Genomic DNA, 13522 nt, shown 5'->3' on the forward strand with positions numbered 1-13522 from the left:
CAACAGTAACAGCAACAGAATCCCCACTCTGCCTTCCTAGGCCAGGTGGAAAAGGCATGCAAGCCAGGAAGCATGTTCCCCAGGATTTGCAACCAAGGTGGTCTCTTGCACCGATGGAATGAACTGGAGCCAACCTTTGAAAAACCTTGCATTCAGAAAACTAGCCTCTTTCTCAAATGTGTAGAAAACTGACACATTGGGGCGAATAGTATAGTACCATTCTCAAATAAAGCTAAAACAGAACGGCAGTATATCTATTTTGGTTTAGGACAATGTGATAGGGACTTGTGCCTGTCTCCACTCCTTGGGATACTGGATCGCTGCAGCAGGTAAATTTACTCTCATTCCAAAAAGTAAGGATACGTCAGTACTAAAACATATCTTTGATTCCTAGTGCCCTCCTCTTACTGTCAGAGTCCAGCCAAATATACAGAGCATGTTCAGGGAATCTTCCTTTCCCTTCCCCGGGCAGGGACTCTCTTCTCCTCAACTGCAGAAAAGCAGCTTGTCTTAGCACAACCTTCACATGCCAGGTGGTCTTTGCAGACTCACTTCTGGGTCAGCTGTCCTGGATAGCCACTCCATCATGTCCATGAATTAGTCACTCAGGAATTCTGCATCAACTTCCGTTTTCTCCTCCCCAAAGAGCCATTTAAGGTCCCAGCCACCACAGCTGTAGTATATTTAGTATACGGCTTATCCTGCTTCCACTGAAACCCCACCCCAATCACTCATCCCTCGTCTTTCTGACATGTATTACTGAACAATGCCAATCTGGGAAACACCATGATGGAGAGGCAGCTGGATTCTGCAATGAAAAATGAGATTGATTAGGAGTGGGGTGCTATATGAATGCCACTGGCATTTAGGTAAGTGACTTTTTTTTTTTTAATAGCATCATTATCATCCCTGAACCCTTTGGCTGGATAGATGAGAAATAACAAAATTCAAGTAAGTATTCTCTTTATTAGCCTTCTTTGATGTTTAAACAGCCGGATTTTAACTGTTTATTCATGATTTGTATTTTAACATTTTGCATTTTATTGATTTGCATTGATTTTTATAGACCTGCATCAATTTATTGCTTTTTAACTGGGTTTTAAAAATTGATTTGCAGGTGTCTTTTTATTGGGAGCGGCCTCAAGTATACTTTGGCATAGAAAAGTGGGAGAAGAGTCATTTAAATAATAAATGAATGAAAAGCACTTCAAAAAACTGTATGAGAAGCACTGTATAAATTGGGAGATGGTGAGAATATAAAACTATTTAAAATACATCCAATGAAAATCCATGTATCTCTCAATTGCCTCCGTTATGAAGCACAGCTACCCCAGGAGACCTTCACTATTATAATGTTCTGTTTTCCCATTTTGTATTGATTTCCTTCTTTCTAATACTCCTAACTTGTCTTTCAATAAATACGTTCATGCAATAGTTAACAAACAAATTAAAAATACATGTATAAAAGAAAGCTAATCAAAATCATAGAAAAAATTAATTAGTACTCATTCTACAACTCTGAGGCAACCCAAAAAGAGGCCATGCTCCGTGTTCCTTCACATCTCTGTGAGATTTGCCCATTGTACCTTTTAAGCCAAATGAATAGAGTTGCAGATTTTTCTAGCTTGGGGGGGGGGAGTATGGTATTTGGGTTTATTTTAACGGTGCCAATACTTGAACACGCCCAGAAGTGCAACAGTACAGTAATGGGAGTGTGCAAAAAAATGTTAAAGGAGAGACAATGAAAAAAAAAAAGATGTTCCAGGTAACATCCACATACAAAACGCAGAAAAAAACAAAACAATGAGAAGAGAATATACGGTATATCACTTTGTGAAGACTGCTGAAGAGGAAGGCAGGGGGAAAGTCAAGACCGTTTTAAAAAAGAAAACCGAAACAGTACTCCAACAAAGGTTGATGAGGTGGGAATAGAACTACAAAATGAGACAAAACTCTGAAATGCTTCTCCACAGTGGCATTTCTACTGCAAAAGACAAACACGCAGGCTGACTCCAATATTATGTGGTATTCATTTTCATGTTTTATAAATTCAAAAACAAAGCACATATAGAGAGAGGTTATTTGCTTCCATTCAGTGTCTTGAAACAATGGCTTTTCATTAATTCAAACACAGACAGAATACAGCATTTGGTTCAGTCTGCAGAAAAAACGGATTAAATGAGAACAGATCACTGAAAAATTGGCTGGTGTGGACACACCTCTGGGGAAAAGCAGGGATTTCTGAAGTTGCTTTCTCACTCTTATGCAACCACCTTAGATAATAAATACAATCAATTACTAAAGTAACAAAGAGTAATATCTGTTAAACAACTTGTAGCCTGATCTTAACCATGTTTACTCAGAAATAAATCCTGTTAGCATGCTTAACAATGAAGCTTGAGATTTATTTTTTCCTGGTCTTATAATTACATCATATGACCTAATTTTCCTGGAGGCGTCACAAACAAATTTTCAACAGCACTGCCTGTTGCTTTTCCGAAAAAACCTTCATGTTTGGAACAAATCTAATACCCTTTAAAGCACAGTGTACTTTATTTTATTTTGTAACAATACTCAATATGAAATCTTTTTTAAAAAATTAAAATAATTCTGGCACTCAGGCCATAATAAGCACAACTTCAAAGTGCTATAATTTATTTAAGATGAGCTTGCATTACAGAGCTGACTGTCTATGTTGCCGTTTTTAAAAATATTGTGAAGCCAGAATGAAGGAACCACAACATTTAAAAAAAACAATTAGCAATAAATTGTTAAAATTACTATCACTAATCTAGCTATTATTCAACATATCTTACATTTCCTATCACTGGGAAAGAGCCAAAAAAAACCCACACAACTAGTTCCACGTTCCCAAGGTAGCCCTAGATTTGAGAGCCAGAATACTGTGGTGGTTAAGAGTGTTGGAGGACTTGGGAGAACAGGGTTGAAATCCCCATTTAGTCATGAAGCTCTGTATCTTGCTGTGGGCCAGTTACTGTCTCTCGGCTGAACATAATCATCCCTGCTTTCTTTTAGGCATATTTTAAAAACTTTGCTTTCAGACATGCCTTTGGAATAGCTTCTAACGCAATCAACTTTTACTGAGGTGTTATGTTTTTTAACTGCTTTAAACAGCTCAGGACTGCGATACCTCAAGGACTGCCTCTCTCCATATGAACCTATCCAGACCCCAAGATCATCTTCTGAGGCCCTTCTTCAAATGCCTCCTCCATGAGAGGTTCAAAGGGTGGCAACACAAGAATGGGCCTTTTCTGCAGTGGAAGCGATGTTCTGCACTTGCAGAATACTCTTCCCAGAGAGGTTTGACTGGTGCCTTCATTATACACTTTTAGGCACCAGGTGAAAACATTCCTCTTTAACCAGGCCTTTGGCTGATTGACAGCTAATGCCCTTTTAAAATGTGTTGTGGAAGGGGAGATTATTGGGTTGTCTCTGTTTTTGCTTTTATTATGTGTTTTGTGGGTTTTTTATGGTGTACCTTTATGTTGTGAACCACACTGAGATCTCCAGTTATAGGGCGGTATACAAATTAAATAAATAATCATGATCTGATGGAGTCAGAAAGCCAAATTCTGAAGCAGACTGCACTATTTTTCATGCATAATCTAGCAGCAGAGGGCCCAGACACAAATGGGAATTCAGATGCCATGCAAATGATTGGGCACCCCAAAACCTCAAAAAAAAAAAAAAAAAATCAAATCAGCGTTTTATTACGTTCTTATAGATAGAGCCTCTATGTCCAACCCGTCGATCCTGATCAATCCATCGATCACAGGGTTGATCTGGGTCGATCACCAGCCCAAGGCAGCCGGAACACAGCAGGCTCCTCAATAGCCATAAAGACAACGGCTTTAGGGCATGAAGGAGCCAGGTTTCCGATGAGGGAAGGCAGGATCAGGACCAGCAACAGCATCGCCTGCGCAGGAGGGAGGCAAGGGGAGAAGGCAGGATCGGCATCAGGATCACCTGAGTGGCTCTCTTTGACAGGAAGGGGTGGAGGGAGGCAGGGGGAGAAGGCAGGATCGGCATGGCCCGCCCACCCTGCACCAACCCCTGCCCCCTCTGGGGAAGCAGCCAGCAACCACCCACCCACCCTGCTCCCATTCCTGCCCCTTCGGGAGAAGCAGCCAGCAGCGTGCGCCCGCCCATCCCTGGGTGGTAGATCACTGCCAGTTTTTATATTGGATCGTTGGACATGCCTGTTATAGAGGGCTTTAAAAGAGAACTGAAAGAATTCTTGGAATAGCAGGCCATCAATGGCTCTTGGTCAAGAAATCAATATGTTATCTCCAAGTTCAGAAACTCAGTACAGGTTCCCAGGGAACAACAGAGTGAGAGTGTGTGGTAAAATTAGAATTATTGTTGCTGTTTAAAAACTGAGCATACCAACAAACCAAGAATTGCCACTGTAACATTCCAGGCTGCCAAACTGATTCACAATTTAAAAACCCCCACCAAAAACAGATGTCAAGGTTTGTACACACACAACAAAAAATGAGACCAAGACTTTGCCCTACTCCTTGTATCAAAATTACAGCTACAACATTTAATCTATTACTTAGCCAGATAAACCAATTTTAAATCTTTTACACTGACTATAAAGGAATTCCCATTTATCAGGCAGCAGATATACACAATTTCTTAGTACAAGTGCTTAAAAACTGCAGCATCTTAAATGAAGCATTCTTGTTTCCAATGAAAGATAAATGACTAAGGATGATGTTTACTATGGTATATATGTACATAATCTAAAAACACAGGAAGAATGTCCCTGGCTTCAGAAATGCTGTTTTTACCCATTGACAGATGAACTGATTGATCAACTAGTATCTATGAAAAATCTGTTAAAATCTCTTATGAACACCTGCAACTACAGTACAGGATAATCAAAAGAAAAACAATCAGCTTTAAAGAAACACATTGGCTGCAATCTGACAAGGGAGGATGCCAAACTGAACACAGCAGGACTTACTGCCATGTAGACATGCTACTGGTGATGTAATCCTAAGCATGTTTACTCAGAAGAAAGTCTTGTTCAGCAAGTGCACTGAGGACTGCAGCCTTAGCCTTTCTGTGTTGCTAGCAGTTGGCTGACAAAATCAAAGCACTAAACAAGTTGCATTTATTTAACTAAGGCTGCCATCAGTCTTAATTTAGTTAGATAATGCTTGCTTCAATTACCAGCAAGAGCAAAATGTTCCAAATGTGTGCAGGGCTTCGATATGTTGTTGGGGTTTTTTTGTAAGTAATTTTTATTCGTTTTCATAGATGATTAAGTAGACAATTAAACATGCAGTTTCACATGTTGACCACTGAAGGCCGCAAGATTCTGCACATCCTGCCTGTATAGATCTCTAGCAAGATCTTTTATATTTGTTTTCCAAAACATGTTTAGTGCTTTGCATTAGCCTATTCCTCTGACAAGAAAGCTGTTCAAAGCAAGAAGCAGCCATGCCATTTGGCAGTAAGCAACCAGGTCTAGTGCTTTATGCTTTAGCAACCATGTTGCCATAGTAACAGGCTCAAAACAATGCAGATAAAAATTATTTTGAAAAAATCAAGAAAACCAGAATTTTACTGAAATCTAATTTCCCTTTAAGTTTTCATTTAAAATCATATTTTCTCTTTTAAAAAACTGATATAAACGAAGATCTGAGTACAAGGCAAGTGTACGCTCATAATCTTATGACTGTCTATCAGTGTGTCTCACTGTTTAACGGTGAGTTAAAGCCTATTTTACTGTGGCCTGAAGAGAATCCTAGAGCCTCATTTGGCCCCATGCTCCCCCACCCCTGGCAAGCTCTTGCCCTACTCCCAAACTTGGAACTGGGGCAAAAAGCAAAGAATCCACTTAACAACTGCTCTTTAGATATTCTCTGAAGTTTGGACTGGCTTCAGAAACAAGGCCCTGCCACTCTGCCAAGTTGCTTGAGAAAAGGAACGATTCTGACTAAACATCAGGAATAACTTTCTGGCAGGAAGAGCTGTTTTGACAGTGGAATGGACCCTTGGGAGGTGGTGGATTCTCCTTCCTTGGAGGCTTTGAAGCAGAGGTTGGACAACCATCTGTTATGGATGCTTTAGCTGAGATTCCTGCATTGCAGAGGGTTGGACTAGATGAGCCTTGGGGTCCCTTCCAACTCCACAATTCTATGATGGGGTGGTTGTGTTTAACATTGTGACCATTTGTGTGAATGCTCCACTACACCATAGGCATTGTCAGGTGTACGTTACAATCTCCTAGCTAACCCAGATTTCAAAGGAATCCAGGTTTGTCTATATAGCATGCAAGATCATGTACACAAATGGCCACCACCTCCATTACTCAGTTATTTTACCTGAGTCTTCATAGTTAGCTTCTGGGTCTTTCTTTCTGCTGCTGCAGGATCTATTTTCTTTTTGCTGTTGTTTTTATTAGAACCTCAAGATCCACCAACTGAAACCAGGTGTAAAAATATAGCCGAGGGGAGAAATATTCCTAGAATTAAGAAACAGGGTACCTCTGGTTACATGCTCAGGAACTTGTTTTCAATCCCAGAACTGAGCTGTTCTTTCCCACAAAAAACTACAAGTATACCTCGCAGAATATATTGTTGGTTCAGTTCTAGACCACTACAGTAAAGCACATTTTTGCAGTAAAGTGAGTCACTACTTTTTTGGTTCCCCCATGCATATAAAAGTTACGTTTTAACTACGGGACCGCCTCTCCTGGTATGTCCCATGGAGGACCTTACGGTCTTCAAATAAAAACATCTTGGAGATCCTGGGCCACAGGGAGGTTAGGCTGGCCTCGACCAGAGCCAGGGCTTTTTTGGTCGTGGCCCCAATCAGGTGGAACGCTCTGTCACAAGAGACTAGGGCCCTGAGGGACTTGACATCTTTCCGCAGGGTCTGCAAGACGGAGCTGTTCCGCCAGGCCTTCGGCCAAGGCACAGTCCGACCCCTTCTCTCCTTCTGTAACCCTCATAGACCTCTAACTCAATGGTTGCCATTAATTTGATTCTGAATTGATTTAAGAATATATTTTAATTAATTGACTGTGTGATTTTATGTACACTGTGCTATTTTTACTTGTTTGCTGCTCTGAGCCTGGCTTTGGCCAGGGAGGGCGGGATACAAAAAAAAATAAATATCATTATTATTAACTATATTGCAGTCTATTAAACCAGACACCCTCTGGGTGCAGGAGTTGGAGGGGGGAAACCCTAGCCAGTTCCACTCCCATGGCCAAAAGAGGGGCAGCAAGGGGCTTCCTTCCCCCATGTGGCTGGGCTGCTTGCAATTGCACTCACAGTCTCATAAGGAGCAATAAACAATGTATGCTTGTACCCCCAATCTTTATCTCTTCACTCCACTTTTATTCCTCTCAACAATCTAATTTAAAAGAAAGATGCCTTTTATTTTATCTTCTGCAAATAACTTTGAAATCCAGGAATAGGCATCAAACCACATTCTCCACTCCCATTACGCTTCTATATTACAAGCACGTACTTCAGATCTCAGAACAGTCTTACAGGTTAATGTTTGAATATTACATTACCCAAGCTGAACTTACGAGAATTGCCTGTTCCTGTAACATTTTTGCAGTTGAGTGAATAAAATAAAAAATACTAGAGTGACAGTGGTATGTCACAACTATTAGAATGCCTCTGCTGGCAGAGCAAGTCCATGATGGAGCTCCAATACCTTTTGTAGCCATTAGAGTTTAAAATTAATTATTTTCCCCATTTTTCTGGTTAAGGTCTGACCTATGTACCTTTTTCTTCAAATAGCAATAGGAAGTTGGTTGTTCAGTGACATGTATCATCCCATTTTGTATCCCTTCCTAGGGATGTCTTAATAATGTTTTGATATGACAGTTATTTTTGAAGTGTTATTCCTGGTATTACTCCCATTGCAGTTCTGGATCCAGTATAGTTGATTTAAAAGATCGTCATGTGTTGAAATACCAGTACTGTACAGCATTTTGCCACAACTGTTGTACCACTGTCCATTTGTGCCCGGGTTCAGGAATCTTTTCAACAAATTGAGATTCCCAGGGTCCACACAAGGGCAATCAAAGAACACACACTTGGGAGTTGAAATTAACTTGGGGTACACAAATGGCAAAACAGATGCACAACTCCATCAACTGTGACCAACACATGCACATTTAAATGGCCACAGGTTTCCCTATCTCAAACACAGAAGCATGGACCATTCCTGTTTTGATTTCATTCGCGTTTTTCAGCTTCACTTACTACTTCCAACCACCCCTCTCCCCCCTTTCAAATCAGAACAAATAAGTGGTACCTCGGGTTACAGACGCTTCAGTTTACATACTCCGCTAACCCAGAAATAGTACCTTGGGTTAAGAACTTTGCTTCAGGATAAGAACAGAAATCACGTGGCGGCAGTGGGAGGCCCCATTAGCTAAAGTTCAGGTTAAGAACAGTTTTACGTTAAGAACGGACCTCCAGAACGAATTAAGTTCTTTCTTAACCCAAGGTACAACTGTAAAGCTACAGACCAGCAGAGAAAAGGCCCAAGAACTACAACGGAAGACCGCTGAGCTGACATTTTACTTGTTATGAGTCCTATACTATTAGACTCATATCTTCTTTTAAGGTAAAGGGACCCCTGACCATTAGGTCCAGTCGTGGCCGACTCTGGGGTTGCGGCGCTCATCTCGCTTTATTGGCCGAGGAAGCCAGCGTACAGCTTCTAGGTCATGTGGCCAGCATGACTAAGCTGCTTCTGGAGAACCAGAGCAGCGCACGGAGACACTGTTTACCTTCCCACCGGAGCGGTACCTATTTATCTACTTGCACTTTGAGGTGCTTTCGAACTGCTGGGTTGGCAGGAGCAGGGACCGAGCAACGGGAGCTCACCCCGTCGTGGGGATTCGAAACGCCAACCTTCAGATCGACAAGTCCTAGGCTCTGTGGTTTAACCCACAGCAATTTTCCTCAGGGACCCAACTACCCCTATATAAGAGGTACTTCAAGATCAGTCCAAAATTCTTATCTAGCCTAGAATTCAGACTAGCCAACCAGATATGGCCAAGGGGGCAGGCTGCACAAGCAGAACTTGAAAATAACAACCCTTCCTCCACCTGGGTGCATCGCCAAGTCACACGGTATTCAGATACACTGCCTCTGAACATGGTGGCTCGATTTAAGCCACCAAAAATCACAATGCAAAGCAATGCCGTTGCTGTGTCCTCCTCCTCCTTTCAGAGGACCACACACCTTCTTCACCTTTGCGACTCTCGTCTGATCTCCAAAAAACCCCTATCAACCTTCGAAATATGCCTTTAGCTGCACGAGTGAGAAACCTGTGGCCCTCCAGACATCATCAGCCTCCAATTCCCGCCAGCCCGCCCAACGGTCACGGCTGCTGAGGAGCTGTAGCGCGACACCATCTGCAGGGCCACAGCTTCTCTGCCCATGTTTTAAAGCCGTCACACGCATGATGTGGCAGTGAGTTCCACAGGTCCGCCACGCCGTTCCTGGGAGCGAGCAGCTCTCCCTCCACCGCTCTCCTTCCCTCCCTCCCTCCCTGCGCTGACTGACAAGGTAACCGGCGCGCGAGGGGGAGGAGCCACGCCAACAGCTGCCCGGGCCACGCCTACCGACCGCGAGCCGATCGCGCGAGAGGAAAGAGGAGCGGGTAAGGTGGGGGGAGGGCGGAGGAAAGGAGGCGGAGTAAGAGCTCTTTCCCCTCTCACCGTGACGAGTCGTTTGCGCGGCCGACCTCAGCACTGGGCGACATGGCAGCGGCGACGGACCGGACTCTCAGGGAAGAAAGGAAGAAAAAAGGAAGGGAGGGAAGGAAGGAACCGAGACCCGCTTCGGCAAACCTCGGCTAGGCTTCACACCCGGAAGCGGAAGTTCTGTGCCGGAAGTGACGAGAGGGGAAAGCGGGGATTTGGTTGGCCGAATTTTTGCTATGGACTTCTCTGAGACGAGTCCTTCTCTCTCCCCCCACCCCCACATGGCGCTTCGTTTCTGCCTTTCAAAGTGACCGCTGGTAGCCGGGGGCGGGGGAAGAGAGGAGCTTGGGCTGCGTGACTGTCAAGCAACGGCCCGCTTAGCTTCGCCCGCCTTCGCTCCCCCGCTGAAGAGGCCGGTCAATTATAGCGCATGCGCCGCTTTTTTGCTGACCCGACCTTCGCCAAAGGTTAGCAAAGGGCGGCGGTGAAGCAGCGGCCGTCCGCCTGCAGATGTGGCGGCGTTACTCCTCTCCGCCCCTAGGTGTCGCCCGCCGCAGCGGTTGCCTGCACGCCGTGCGGTACGCGGCTTCCCTCAAGGGAATCCTGGGAACTGTAGTTCAAGAGTACTGGAAGGTAGAACTCTCGAGTGTGAACTGCAATTCCCAGGATTCCTTGTGGGAAGTCGTGAGCTTTAGATAGTTGGTGTGCACGCAGCCCATTGTACTAAACATAAATGCATGCATGCAATTTTTATTACGTTGTGCACTGCCCTGGTTTACTTTAGGACATAGGGCAGTATATAAGAACTTATTTTATTATTATTAGTTAGCCTACACAAGCCATCCTGAAACTCTTGGCAGGTTGGATTTTAAACCAGAGATGAAGGACCTGTGGCAGTCCAGAACTGGCTGGATTCCAGCCGAGACAGCATAATCTTTTATCAGAGTTACAGTCCCAACAACTGCAGGGCCACAGCAACCCCTGCCTTAATTGGAGCAGCTGTTCCAAGAGTTGGGCAATGAGGTGCCCTATTCTAGCACACTCCTAAAACGAAGTATTTGCACCCATTGCCTATCTCAAGGGTTCAGCTTAGAAAGTATTGAGTTTTTGTAACTTTCTACTTGTATAATCCCTTCCTCTGTAAAGTTCAGAGCAGCCTTTTATCCTCACAAGAAGCTAGGCTCTGAAATGGTGTCTTGCCCAGAACATCTAAGTCTGCTAATCTCCCTTACCCATACTGGCTGGGCAAAGAAAAGCGTAAGTGAGGGCAATTACATCTGAGGGGTTTTGGCTTTCCCAGTTTCCAGCTTTTCTTCAACTCACAGGATCTTAGAATGATGTGTGTGGAGTTGCCAGATTGCCTCTCTTCCAGTAATTGCCAAGATTTGCCCATTGTTCCCTTACATGTGGCCTCATGTAACATATTTTCAGGATTTTTTCTAGAATCCATGCTTGTGTAAAAACAACCCATACTCAATGTTCATTTTTTTAAAAGAAGATTATTTTAATACAATAAAGCCTTTCCACAGAGTCTTATTAGTCTTTTCCAATTTCTCTTGCCCTTAACATTTTTGACATTTATAACACATCACTTTGGTGTCTCTGTAAGCCTAAGTACAACATCTGGCTGTAGAATCTAACCACTTATTTGTAGTCTTCACACTGTACGAAAACCTTCCGTTTCTTTGCTGAATGGCTGTCACCATGATTTGAACTTTATAATACTAGGAAGTTCAATTAACTTTATAATGCTATGAATGTAAGATAAAAGGGTAGTGAACTAACAGAGTGTCTTGATAATTCTTCAGTTGCCAAGCTACTTTAGAAGAAATAACGTATTTTAAAAGGCATCCTCCCATTTTTGCACAGAAAATCACACAATGATTGTTAGACACTGGAAAAGAATTTAACAGCTGTAAGGTCCTATTGATCCCATTTCTCCTCTGAATTCAGTGGAACCTAAAGGTAAAGGGACCCCTGACCGTTAGGTCCAGTTGCAGATGACTCTGGGGTTGCGGTGCTCATCTCGCTTTACTGGCCGAGGGAGCCGGTGTACGGCGTCATGTGGCCAGCATGACTAAGCCGCTTCTGGCGAACCAGAGCAGCGCACGGAAACGCCGTTTACCTTCCCGCCGGAGCAGTACCTATTTATCTACTTGCACTTTGATGTGCTTTCGAACTGCTAAGTTGGTAGGAGCTGGGACCGAACAACGGGAGCTCACCCCGTCGCGGGGATTTGAACCGCCGACCTTCTGATCGGCAAGCCCTAGGCTTCCCTGTAATTAGGATTACAGCCCAATTCAATCTACATTTACATGGCAGCAAGTCCCACTAGTTTCAGTGGAACTGACTTGCAAGTAAGCATGCTCAGAACTGTAGTTCTGTTTTAAAGGAATGAGTACATCTAACATCTAGATGGGTTTGATTTTATTACTGTGAGGCTACTGATGTACTCTGATTAAGTATTAGGATGGTAAGGCTTGTTCTGTACTAATACAGAAAGTTTATACAAAAAAAAACCCCTTTCCCAAATTAAAAGTTTGAGAGCAAAAGCCGAAACCCCTTTCTATTATGATATGGACATATTATAGATACTTTCCCCACAGCTCTTGGGATGGAGAACATTTCTATCCTGTAAATTGCTGAAACCAAGATCAGAGGTCACCTCCTGCAATGGTCTTGTTGAACAGCAAAGGGTTAGATGAGGATTTTAAGTCCTGGTTGCGTGTGGCTGAAGTAGCAACCACCGTTTCCTCAGACACTCCCGGAAAGAACTGTCTCATCTTGCACCACCTGACCTGCTATATTTGGCTCTTTGTTAAGAAAGTACTTGGCCCTTTGCCTGTGCAACAAAAATATCTGTTGCTTTTTTAGCTTCCTGGTATTTGATTTTCTCGCCTGTGCCGCCCCCTTCTGGTTCTTATATTCCTATCCTTCCATTCCCCTCTGCCTGGTTCAAATAAACCTATTGGTTGATTTAATAACACTTTACTTCTGAAAGCACTCAAAGAATCTATATATAAAAAAATGAGTAAATATGTTAAAATGTTAATGTTGCTACTCAGGTTCCACTTCCCTCCTGAGGGTTGATTTCACCCACTGAAGCTGCTGGGCTGTGTTTCGAATTGTTGACAATACATTGGAGGACAATAGTATACTGTTAACTTCAAGAATAATCACATTATTGGCTTTTAAATCCATTGGGACAAAGCTACCGCATAATAGACAGATTCAGCAAGCAGCATAGAGCACCAGTGTGTAACGTATGGGCACTGCAGTGGTAACCTTTATGTGGCGCTATGAGTATGGCAATCATGTCTGTATTACCATCTATGAGATGTTAAGACAGTATCCATTTGGCTCTCCACTTTGTCTCCTTTCATTATACAGTACATTGGTGAGCCCCACCCCAACATCATTGGACAATTTTATATTCACAGAAGGTCTCTCCTTTAAGGGATTGAATTAACCAGGTCTCCTGACCATAGAGTTCCCTAGAACAGAGGTTGACCAACCTATGCCCCTCCAAATTTTGGCTTCCTATAATCTCAGACCATTAGCCTTACTGGCTGGGATCAATTGGCATTGAAATCTTAACAACATCTCAAGGACCACAAGTTCCCCATCCCTGCCCTACAATGTCATTCAGCCTTCCTGTTCTATTGAGGAAGCTTGAGTTTGAGTTTCAGTGCTCAAATCTCCCTGGATTTGACAGCAGGAGGAAGTGTGAGGATTCATCCTCTAGTGGACCCAGAAGCTGCAGTGTAGCTCTTCCACATCCCAGACGTTCCACTTGGTGGTCTTCTG

The 13522-nt window shown here is 43.3% G+C and overlaps 1 protein-coding gene across 10 annotated transcripts in view; it reads right to left on the minus strand.

Moving 5' to 3' along the window:
• EYA3 (EYA transcriptional coactivator and phosphatase 3) overlaps positions 1-11240 on the minus strand; it is a 55228-nt gene extending 43988 nt beyond the window's left edge. For 3 of the 10 annotated variants that reach the window (XM_083750816.1, XM_083750813.1, XM_083750812.1), the window contains exons 1-2: positions 9731-11240; positions 6360-6499 (exon numbers count right to left, since the gene is read on the minus strand). The gene's annotated coding sequence lies outside the window, so the exon portion shown is untranslated. Of the gene's footprint in view, positions 1-6359; positions 6500-7777; positions 8301-9251; positions 9571-9730 lie in introns of those variants that run through there. The other 7 variants (XR_014567135.1, XM_083750815.1, XM_083750811.1 and 4 more) reach the window with 5 other exon arrangements.
• Between the last annotated feature and the right edge of the window lie 2282 nt (positions 11241-13522).

This window comes from Podarcis gaigeae, assembly GCF_964106915.1.
Source record: "Podarcis gaigeae genome assembly, chromosome: 8".
Taxonomy (NCBI): Eukaryota; Metazoa; Chordata; class Lepidosauria; order Squamata; family Lacertidae; genus Podarcis; species Podarcis gaigeae.